At 45.6% G+C, this 11,222-nt stretch overlaps 1 non-coding gene across 1 annotated transcript; it reads right to left on the bottom strand.

Annotated features, from left to right (window-relative positions):
• Window positions 1–9,098: 9,098 nt before the first annotated feature.
• On the bottom strand, window positions 9,099–9,171 carry TRNAE-UUC (transfer RNA glutamic acid (anticodon UUC)). Its single transcript has one exon. It is a non-coding gene; the product is annotated as a tRNA-Glu (tRNA).
• Window positions 9,172–11,222: the final 2,051 nt, after the last annotated feature.

The raw sequence follows: 11,222 nt of genomic DNA, 5'->3' as shown, positions 1-11,222 counted from the left end.
GGTACTCAATAAATACTTGTGGAATGAGTGAGTGAATGAATGAATGAATAAGGCTAGAAACGCGGTATCAAGCCCACCAAGGTAGACCTCTGAATGCTGGCCTAGGCGTTTTGTTCTTTACTGAGGAGCTCATTGGGGAGCCACTGGAAGTGTTGGGCAGAGGATGATAAGGTAAAAGTGAGTCTTTGTGATAGCAAATCTGGCAATGGCTTCTGCCAAGGGCAGGATCTAAGTACCAAAGAGGCAACGTGGAGAAGGGGAGGAGGCCTGCTGGAAGGGCTGGGCGAGGGGGCTCTGGCAACAGCTGTGCCACTTTTTAAGTTGTGCTTTAATTACTAGGTACCTCCGTCTCCCGGTCCTAGTTTCTTCACCTGTTAATTTAGGAGGTTTAATTGGACGTCCTCTGGGCTCCTGTTTTATATTTCTGGGTTTTTCCTGCTTGATGGCGCCTCTCTGCTGCAGACCCAAACCTGCAGCTTTTTTAGGAGCCCGCGATTAACAACGCTCGCACTAGAAATGGCCCCTGGAGGCCACCGTAGCCACCTCGTGCCTCGTTCATTTGGATGCCTGTAGAGAGAACTCAAACTAGGAAGGCAGCGGAGGGTGTTTCAGGGTTGATAGGGATCTCAGATGTCACCAGGACTTTGACTGCTGGATAATTAGGCCCCAAGCGACGGCTGGCTACATCCCCAGCCCCTATGTGTCCCGCGTCAACTTGGCTCTGGCTCCCTCGTTTTCTCTCCTTGGTTAGAGAGACGGCTGCTGGCTGGGATCTTCCTGTGAGGATCGGCCCCTTATCAGACCTGGACAAGGTCCCTAAGAAGGAACCCCGTGCAGGTGAGAGGGGCCAGTGTGTGCCCACTTGCTGCCTCTGACAGGCTGAGGCTCCGCGGCTGCTGCACACACCCCACGTCCCGGCAGGAGGCGGGGACCTGAGGGGGGTGGCGTGAGCACCCCTCCCCCTGCGCCCGTGCATGGCCTTGCTGGGGTGTCACGGGTGTCGTCTGAGGGCTTCACAACAACCCCGGCAGCTGGTGTTTCTGCCTCCCTTGAGAAACGAGGGACTCAGGCCCAGAGAGGTTGAGGAACTTGCTCGGGCCTCAGAGCAGTATTCATTCGCCCCAGGGCTCGCAACTCCACAGCCTGTAGTTGGTCTAACCACACAGGTGTAGAGAATTGGCCCTTCCAGCCGGTAAGTCGCCCACACTGGGACTTTTTATATACTATTGCGGAAAAATGGGGGAAGCTTGGAATTCAAGGTGTGGGTTTGAGTCCTGGCTCTGACTGCCATTTGCTGTGTGACATTGGGAAGTGACTCCACACCTGTGAGCTTCGTTTGCGTTATCTACAAAATAGGGGTGATACCACTTACTGTACAACCTTGTCGTGAGGAAGAACTGGGGTGACAGGCATGGGTCCCAGGCTTCCCTGGAAGTGGCAGGACCACTGCCGAAGGAAGAGGCTAGGGGCTCTCCAGAGTGCCCTGCCTCTGTGGGGCACCTCTAGTGTTCCCTCAAGTGGGACTGAAAGGCGTCAGGGGCTGGGGTGCAGGTGGAAGTGAGGATGGTGGGAGTCACGTGCTTGGAGACAGGGGCTGGGTATTGAAGCCCAGGACCATCACTTGCTGGCCCTGAGTCTTCGTGCAATTAACTCAACACCTCTGCACCCCAGTACCTGCATCTGTGATTCTCCGTGTACCCCACAGGTTGTCATACAGATTTTAAAAGGAGGGGAGAATAAAAAGGTGAATAAAAAGACTGAGGCCATATATAGTTTTTTAAAAACTGGCTTAGGATTATATTTTTTCTGATTTGTGAATATACTGCTGTGAAAAGTCTTAGGGACAGAATTAAACTGTATTTTGGTATAATTTAATGAATAATCTTTGTTTCAGAGACTCACAGCACTTTGGAATTCTGCAAAAAAAAAAAAATCTAGGCTGTTTGATCACTGTTGATAAGGAATCCTCTTAATTCTTTTCTACTAGTGTCAGCTGCAAGAGGCTGTAGGTAGAGATCGTGACAAAAGCAGCCAGGAAAAGCAGAACCTTCTCTGTCCCTTATAAGTATTTTGAACACGTCCATAGAAAATATCTTTACCTGTTGACTCTCATTCCCCAACAAGGACAAACACTCTTTCTCCCATGAATGCCTTTTTCTTTCCTTTTCAATATTCTCTCCATGATGCGCTTTTCTAGAGACCAAAGTAAGGGTTTGCTTGATATAAATAATGACAGTACATGGTCCTGGATGAACACAGAACACCAATTCAGGCCTGATGTTTTCCTATTATTTATTGTGCTGTCAGCACAGCTTCTCAATTGGATCCTGGTCTTAAATCAGGGATCCCATCAGAGAACCTAATGTGAGAGAAAACCAGATGCACTATAGGAGCCTGCTTTATTTATCCTCTCTGGCTTGTCAAGCAATCAGAAAACGGAGACTTGACATTAAAAGGTATGCACTGAATAACTCTGTCTGGTGGTCAATGATACTGTGATGTGAAATACCAGCTTTTGCCGATGCCTCTCCGAGCAGGTCTGTACTCTAAAGGAGTCAGACCCACGCTCCTGTGTCTAATAAGACATTTAGCATTTAGAACATACAGCTAGAGCGTTCTCAAGGCATTTAAAGTTTCATTTGAGTCTTACGGGAAATGCAAAAGGGTCAAGGAATTAAGAGAGTTGTTTGAGCTTCGAAGTTGACTCAGTGGGTTAAATTTCACTGGGGCATTGCTTGGAATACCTGGGTTTGGTATGGGACAGTCCCCTGATGAGCTGTGTCTGGGTCAGTTGGGTGTTATTCAACACACGCATGTACTGAGTGCTGACTATATGCCAGGGACTGGGCTGCATTCTAGAGATGGATGCAGAGGTCAGAAACCCTTGGTCCCTGCCCTAAAGGACCTATGCTCTCAAGAGAGATGGGTAAAATAAATGATTGTAGGTTCTAAGTGAGACTTCTGCAGGGCTCCCTGTGAGGGTAACTGGAAGACCTGTTGGACTTTGGCTTTGGGGCATCTATTATGGAGCAGGGTTCTGAAACTCTCTCCTCTGACCTCTGCCTCCTAGAAAGCGGTGGTGACCCCAAGTTTTCAAAGGGCAATTTTCAAGGGTCTTCTTTGTTTATTTCCTCACAATAATTAACTAAAGGGCAAGGAAAGGCATTTCAATGAAAGACAAGTGGTATCAGGTGAGATCCTGGATGAAGTCTTATGATGCAAAGATGGACATCTCCCTTTGACCACTCCCCCTCAACTGGGAGGCAGGCAGCATGGTACAATGGAAAAACTCTGTACTTTCTCCTGGCAGCCACTTGCCAGGCATGGAAGCAGTGATAGGCTGGTAAACTGGCTCTCAGAGGGGAAAGAGAAAGCCTTGATTTGTAATGTTTGCCAATTTCCATGGTGTAAATACTCTCATCATGGCTGATTTCAAGCTGTCAATGATTTAAAAACTGGCCTGAAAATTTTTTGAAAATTTAGTAGGCTCTGGTGAGCCACAGGGACTGGCTTCAGTACACTTCTGCATGGAACACTGTTTAATCTTTATTTCCCCAGAGGTAATAATTTCTGCCCTGGAATCTCCAGGGCTATGGTAAATATGGGCATGAGGTAGGATGGGCCATGGATTATCATGGTGCCTAGCGCACCAACGGGTCTTAGTAAGTGTTGGTTCCCTTAACTCTGCCTTTCTCTACCTTGAGAATAACAAAGTCAGATATGTATTGTCAGTCACTCGTTAATTCATTTTTTCAACATTTATTGAGCAGCTACTATGCAGGGTACCTTCCAGGGCCCTAAAGGTTTAAAATAGACTAAGACAAGAGTCTTGTCTGAGTGCATCCTCCAGACTAGTATGGGAGATGAAGCCATGGGTCAGAGTCATGGTTGGGTGTGCAGAGATTAGTGCTGTGAACTAGCTTTGTAGAGGTCATCAGGGGAGCAAAGAGGAGGGCCAAAGAGGAATGGGGGATTGATCATGGAAAGTTTCTTGGAGGTGGAGACATTTATTGAGTTCTGATGCATGAGGTAGATGAGGGGGAGAGAAAGCCACTCTAAGCCAGTGTAGACAAGTGACTTTCTTTTCATTATTGCTCCTCTAAGGAACCTTTTCGGACATCTTTATTCTAATCATTCTGACCTTTCTTCATGAAGTGTAAAAGTAGGATGCATATCTGTTTACGTACTGCATGTATATTTGGACTTCATACATAAAAAGAGTATGATTTTTTTCTGCTCCCCAGAACCAAAGGGGCAATATTGCCCCTTGTTGAAACTTTTCTTGCTAACCATTGAGCCCGTAATAAAACTGTTGATCATTATTTGCAAAATGAATGAATACATAAATAAATGTCACCACCAGTAGAGAGAACTACTGCAAGAAGTGGGGCAAAAGAATAGAATAAAATAGGTGAATGAGGCAATGCAGGGCTTTGCTCTCATTTACAAATAAGGAAACCCAGGCTCAGAGATAGGGTTGGAGGGGTAAATTGGGTCCAGTAATTAGGTCCTCAAATGCCAGCCTGAGATGTCCAATTCCAGGTGACATATGAGATTCTGAACCTCCCAGCTCACAGGAGGAGAAATTCCCTGTGGCTCTCAGGACTCCTCATTGTTGCCTCTTAGCAATGAGCCAAGATGGGGTCCACGGACGCCAACGCGGAGATGCACAGCCACTGACTAACTTATTATGCTCCAAAGTTTTAATGAAAGAGCTACAATTACCAAGCTCCCTGCCTTTGGCACTTGAGAATCCATCTCAATTTCCCCTTTCTTTCTGAAGCGACAGTGATTAAGGATTCATTCTGCACATAAAACAAGTGATCAATGGATCCTGGCAGTTGCCATTGTCTGTCCCCCTCACCCCCCCCATCAGTAGACAATGTGTCTTGGGGAGCTGCCGGGGCCTGAGAAAAATGAGTTTGCCAGACACAGTTCTATTTTGATTTAGATCACAAATAGCTCAGCTCAGTTTTTACATTGATAACAAGGAGATGGGCTCCATTTCCTGAGTTCTGCAATGTAAGTGTAAGTCCATCTCTGTTGTGAGAGAAGGGGAGCCCGATCTTCTTGCGTTAGTTGTAATACACTGGATCCAGATTTTTGTGGTCAAGCAGACGCACGAGGGACTCAGTCTGACTGACCTGGCCCCTTTCCTGGAACCTGAGGGGTCGGTGGGGTCACCAGGTGTGTGGCCTGGCTTCTTCCTAGGCCCCCAAACCAGTCCTCACTGGGGGTCAGTGGTGGACATCCATCTGCTTTAGAGAGAGGGTGGAGGCAAGGGGGAGGCCAGCCTGGGAGGAGGGCCTGCCAGCCACTGGCTGCAACGCCCAGGTGGGGCAGGGCGGGAAATCCAGGAAGAGCTAGAGGGTGAGGAGTGGGCTCTTAGGCTAAGGCTGCAGGGCCCTCGCCTTTGTGTACATGGAGGGACATCAGTCACAAGAAGGGGGAGCTCTTGAGGAGAGGAGGGTCAGCCTCCCCACGCCATACCCTCCCACAAATGCTCTCTTTCCCTTTGGCCCCTCTCTCCTAAAGGGGAATAAATCCTGAATTTGCGCCCAAGGAGCCCAGTTTAGGAGCAGAAGCCAGTCGTAGGAACAAAGGGTGATAGGTGAGAGATGTATCAATAGCAGCAAATGCTGAGTGCTCTGGGGAAGCTTCACTGAGGAGGCATGGGGCAGACGATGAGGGGAAAAGTAGGGAGTTTCCAGCCAGGTGATCAGGGGAAGGGCCTTCCAGGCAGAGGACACCATCTGGGTGAGAACACGGTCCCCGGGAACTGGCTGGGTGGGGGTGGGGACAAAGGTTGGACCGTGTGTCTAGAGACTGTATCACCAGGGGCTATTCTGAGGAAAGAAGTGAATTCAGGTAAAATAGTGTCCATGTGTAATTTCAATCATAAAAATAACCATTGAAGATAAATTTGGGAAGGAAGGAAACCAAAATGTGAGCAACACTTAGCTCTGGTGGTCTTGAGTGACTTCTCTGTCCTTTGTTATATTTTTCCATATATTCCAACTGTTAGTGAGCATGTACTACTTTTTAATTTTTTGGTCTATGTATTTTATTTTTCTGATTATCACCTCTACTTTTTTTTTTTTTTTTTTTTGTGGTATGCGGGCCTTCCTCTGCTGTGGTCTCTCCCGTTGCAGAGCACAGGCTCCGGACGCGCAGGCCCAGCGGCCATGGCTCACGGGCCCAGCCGCTCCGCGGCACGTGGGATCCTCCCAGACCGGGGCGCGAACCCGGTTCCCCTGCATCGGCAGGCGGACGCGCAACCACTGCGCCACCAGGGAAGCCCCACCTCTACTTTTTATTATTATTTTTTAAACATCTTTATTGGCGTATAATTGCTTTACAATGGCCTATTTATTTTTAAACAGCTTTTTTGAGATATAACTCACATGCCATATAATTCATCCATTTAAAGTGTACAAATCAGTGTTTTTTAGTATATTCACAGAGTTGTGCAGTTATCACCACAATCAATTTTAGAAAACTTGCATTCCCCCAAAAAAGAGGCCCTGTACCCATTAGCAGTCATTCCCCACTTTCCCCATCCACCCCCATCCTTCTTTGTATCTCTAAATCTGTCTATTCTGGACATTTCGTAAAAGTGGAATCATGATATGTGGTCTTTTGTGACTGGCTTTTCTTTCTTGAAATCATGTTTTCAAGGTTCATCATTTTGTACATCTATTGGTACATCATTCCTTTTTATGGCTAAATAATATTCCATTGTGTGGATATACCACATTTTGTCTGTCCGTCATTAGCTGATGGACATTTGGGTTGTTTCTAAATTCTGGCTGTTATGAATAATGCTTCTGTGAACATTGATGTATAAGTTTCTGTGTGAATGTATGTTTTCAATTGTCTTGGGTATATATACCTATGTATGGAATTGCTGGATTGTATGGTAACTCTAAATTTAACTTTATGAGGAACTGCCAGACTGCTTTCCACAGCAACTCCACCACTTTACATTCCCACCAGAAATGCATGAGGGTTCCAGTTTCTCCCTATCTTCTCAACACTTGTAATGTTTCTTTTTTATTCTAGCCATCCTAGTGGGTATGAAGTGGTATCTCCTTGTGGTTCCAGGTTGCATTTCCCTAATGGCTAATGATATTGAGTACTTTTTCATGTAATTATTAGCTATTTGTGTATCTTCTTTGAAGAAATGTCTATTCAAATCCTTTGTCCATTTTAAAATTGGGTTTTTTGTCTTTCTATTGTTGCATTATAAGAGCTCTTTACATATTCTGGAGACTATACCCTTATCAGATATATGATTTGCAAATATTTTCTCAGATTCTATAGGTTGTCTTTTTCACTTTTTTGACAATTTCTTTTGAAGCACAAAAGTTTTTGATTTTTTATCAAAAGTTCAATTTATCTATTTTTGTTTTTCTTTGGTTGCTTGTTCTTTAGGTAGTAAGAAACCATGGCCTAATCCAGGGTCACAGAGATTTACCCCTATGTTTTCTTTTAAGAGTTTTATAGTTTCTGCTCTTACATTTATATCTTTGATTTGTTTTGAGTCAACTTTTTATATGATGTAAGGTAAGGTTCCAACTTCATTCTTTTGCATGTGGGTATTAGTTGGCCCATTGCCATTTGTTCAAAAGTCTATTTTTTTCTTCCATTGAATTGTCTTGGCATCTTTGTCAAAAATCAGTTGCCCTTTAAAGGTATGGATTTATTTCTGGATTCTTAATTCTGTTCCACTGATCTTTATTTCTATCCTTATGTCAGCACTTTATGCCACACAGTTTTGATTACTGTAGCTTTGTAGTAAGTTTTGAAGTTGTGAAGTGTGAGTTCTTCAACTTTGTTCTTTTAAAGGATTATTTTGGCTCTTCTGGGTCCCTTGAATTATTATGTGAGATTTAGGATCAACTTTTCACTTTGACCAAAAAAGCCTACGAGGATTTGATAAAGATTGCATCAAATTTATAGATCAGTTTGGGGGCTTTACTTTTAAAAAAGAAAGTGATCTTGAAGTGAGGCTGTATGATGTAGAATAAAGAATGGATGGAGGTTTCAAAGTCAGGTGGACGTCAATTCATGTCTGACCTCCCAGCACGGACTAGCTCTGTGATCTTGGGCAATCAAATCTTCTTTGAGCCTCAGATTCCTCATTTGTAAAACAGGCCTAAGGAGACTTACTCTAAAGGTGTTTTGAGAATTAAACAAGCATATCTGTATAGTGTATAAGGACAGTGCCTGGCATATAACTGCAGCGTCCATCCATTTTCTGGGATCATTGGAACTCACCCAACTAACAGGACAGGAAGTATCAGATTATAAAAATGTAAAGGCTGGAAAGGACCTCAGTGATTAGATTAATGCGTATTGAAATGTCTTTGACTGTGACCTTAATCTTTCCTTTGCCCCTAGAATACTTTTCACCCTGTACCTTTGACAAAATTCATTTCCACCCTGATGGCCTAGTTGGAAATAATCTCCTCTTTTCTGAATGCACCCAGCACTTTTTCTTCTCTGACAGCATCTAATTCTGTTTGCCTGTTTTCTACAGATTTGGGTATGAGTCTTGACTGCACTTTTAAATTGTAAGCCTGTAAAGGCAGAATTGGTCATGCCCTCCTTAACAGACCAGTGTGGCAGGGTGGGGTGCAGTATGGTCCCATTCATGGTCAGACAGTGTGGATGTGTCGGGGTGTGTGTGTGTGTGTGTGTGTGTGTGTGTGTGTGTGTGTGTGTGTGTTTTCATTCCCTGCTCTCCTCTCTCCACCCTCCCCATTCTCGCACGTAAGCCACTTCATGCTCAGCAAGGCTCTGCTAACGGTGAAATGTTTAAGGACACTGATGAGTTAACTCTTGAAGACTGTTGATAGACTATGGAGGTTTCTTTTGCCCTGGGGTGTGGGTGCTCCTTGAGGCCACCAGCATCCTCTCTAGCAGGGAGGAATTTTATCATTGCTTTTAATTTTGCCAATTTTATAGATAAAAATAGTATCATGTCTTAATTTGTATTTCTTTCATTACTCCTATGGTTGAATTTTTTTATGTTGTTTTTTGTTTTTGTTTTTTTTTTTTTTTTTGGTTGGTAGGCGGCCCTTGCAAGATCTTAGCTCCCTAACCAGGAATTGAACCTGGGGTCACAGCAGTGAAAGTGCCGAGTCCTAACCACTGGACCACCAGGGAATTCCCTGACTTGCTCAGCGGCCATGGCTCACGGGCCCAGCCGCTCCGCGGCATGTGGGATCTTCCCGGACCGGGGCACGAACCCGTGTCCCCTGCATCGGCAGGCGGATTCTCAACCACTGAGCCACCAGGGAAGCCCAATTTTTTAATGTTTATTAGCCATTTGTATTTCTTTTTTGGTTACCTTTTCCACCTGAAGTATTTCAACATTCGGATTTGAACTGATAAGGAATAGACTGGGGATTAGCAGGAGATGCAGTTTAACAACCTGTTGAGGGCCAATCAGTCAAAAGTTTGGAAATGACTCAGTGTGGGGTGTGGGGGGGGTGTGTGTTTGTAGGTGGGGACACAGCCTTAGGGAACTGGGGACTCACTGCTGACGTCGTTCTGTGGCACTCTAAGTCATGATGGAGCGTTTCTGCCATGTGGTCCCTATTGAATGCAAATTTTAGCATCATAGCCTTCTGCATAGAGCTCCAGCTGAGATCTGTTTCTCTTAATTCTTTCATTTAAGCCTCCTTGCTGATTTCAGATGTTGGTGACCCTATCAAAGCGTCTCTTCTGTGTGCACAGGCTTCTGATCACTGCCCTTAGAAAAATATAATTGAACATTACACTCCCCTGTTGGGGTGAGAAATTGCTTTTTTGTGTATGTTGCCAGTTGTTGGTTAATTACCTAAATGTTGGATGAAGGCTAGAAGTGAGGTGGGGCTGGAGGCAGAAAGGAAGAGGGGAATCCTTGCGCCCCTTCCCCTCCTGGAGAGATCCTGATGCCTGGCCTGGGCTGTTGGAGCAGGATGGTCAGAAGAGAGTCCAACTGGGCCACACTGGGGAGTCCCCGGAGAGCTGAGGGCAGAGACAACAGTGCCCTGTCCTTGCTCAGAACCCAAGAGAAAGGCTTTTGGCTGGAAAAGTGGAAAGTGGCAGGTGATGGAGGCAGCTAGGGCTCCAGGGCTCTAGGCGTGGATGCTGGGAGTAAATGATGAGGATGGAGAATTGGGCCCTGGGCGCCTGGTGGGGGCTTGGGGCTCTCCTCTGTAGGCTCTGGGAATGTCAGGTGGGATGACGCAGGGTGCTCAGGAGGGAGAGTCTGCTGCCGCATCCATTGATGGGCTGTGAGATTAAGTGACAGGGCTGTCTAGGGCTGACTCTGGCTTCTGAGTTGGGGGCCTGGGTGGATGGTGTTGCCAGGAACTGAGATGGGGATGTAAGTAATGAGTTCAGAATTGAACATGTTGAATGTGGAAATTGAGGAGTCTGTGTCTAAGAAGGTGGGAGTTTGGGGAACACCAGGATTCATGGGCAAAACAGTGAGCACCTGTGAAAGAGATCAGGGTGAGAGGAAACTCTGTCCAGGTCAGTTACCTGGAAGCCTGTAAAGGAGGAGGCACTTCCTAGGAGGAAGACATTGGTGATAGTGTCAAATGCCACAAAGAGTTCTGGCAAGATCAATGCCAGGATGGATTTGGCAGTGAAGCATTTGGCTAAGGGCATGGGCTTTGGGTTGAGGTGAGCCTGGGTTCAAATTCTAGTTCCAGCACCTAGTATCTCTAGGGTCTTAGAGATACTAAGCCTGAGCCTCAGCTTCTGCATCCATAAATGGGAAGATGATAAAAGTAGCCACTTCATAGGACTGTTGCAAGGATTGGGTGAATTATTGCCAGTGAGGTACTAGGCACAGATCCTGGAACATTGTGAGCAGAGAATAAATATTACTATTGTAGTTATGATAGATAAAAATGGTAACAATATCTCCTTAAGAATTATGTGAGAGCAGGCATGAACACTGTCTCTTGTCCAGCCCCAGATGGGTGAGTGTGATATTGTGAGTTGTAATAAGAAATATATATATTTGGTCTCTGTGGCCTTTTCTGGCACATAACTCCCAAAACCCTTGGAATTTCTTGTGATGAGACCCATAAAGGTATCTTTTGTTATGTTAATGAGGCAACTTTTGGAAAGCACCTAAGGATGGGAGCTGGTTGCCAGGGGAACCAACCAGGTGATTAGAGGGCTGGAATTTTCACTTCCATCCCCCCAACCTCTGGGGA

Source organism: Physeter macrocephalus, chromosome 11 (assembly GCF_002837175.3).
Source record: "Physeter macrocephalus isolate SW-GA chromosome 11, ASM283717v5, whole genome shotgun sequence".
NCBI classification, from domain to species: domain Eukaryota; kingdom Metazoa; phylum Chordata; class Mammalia; order Artiodactyla; family Physeteridae; genus Physeter; species Physeter macrocephalus.
Note: the sequence above shows the minus strand (reverse complement) of the source record. Positions and strands in the feature narration are given on the sequence as shown.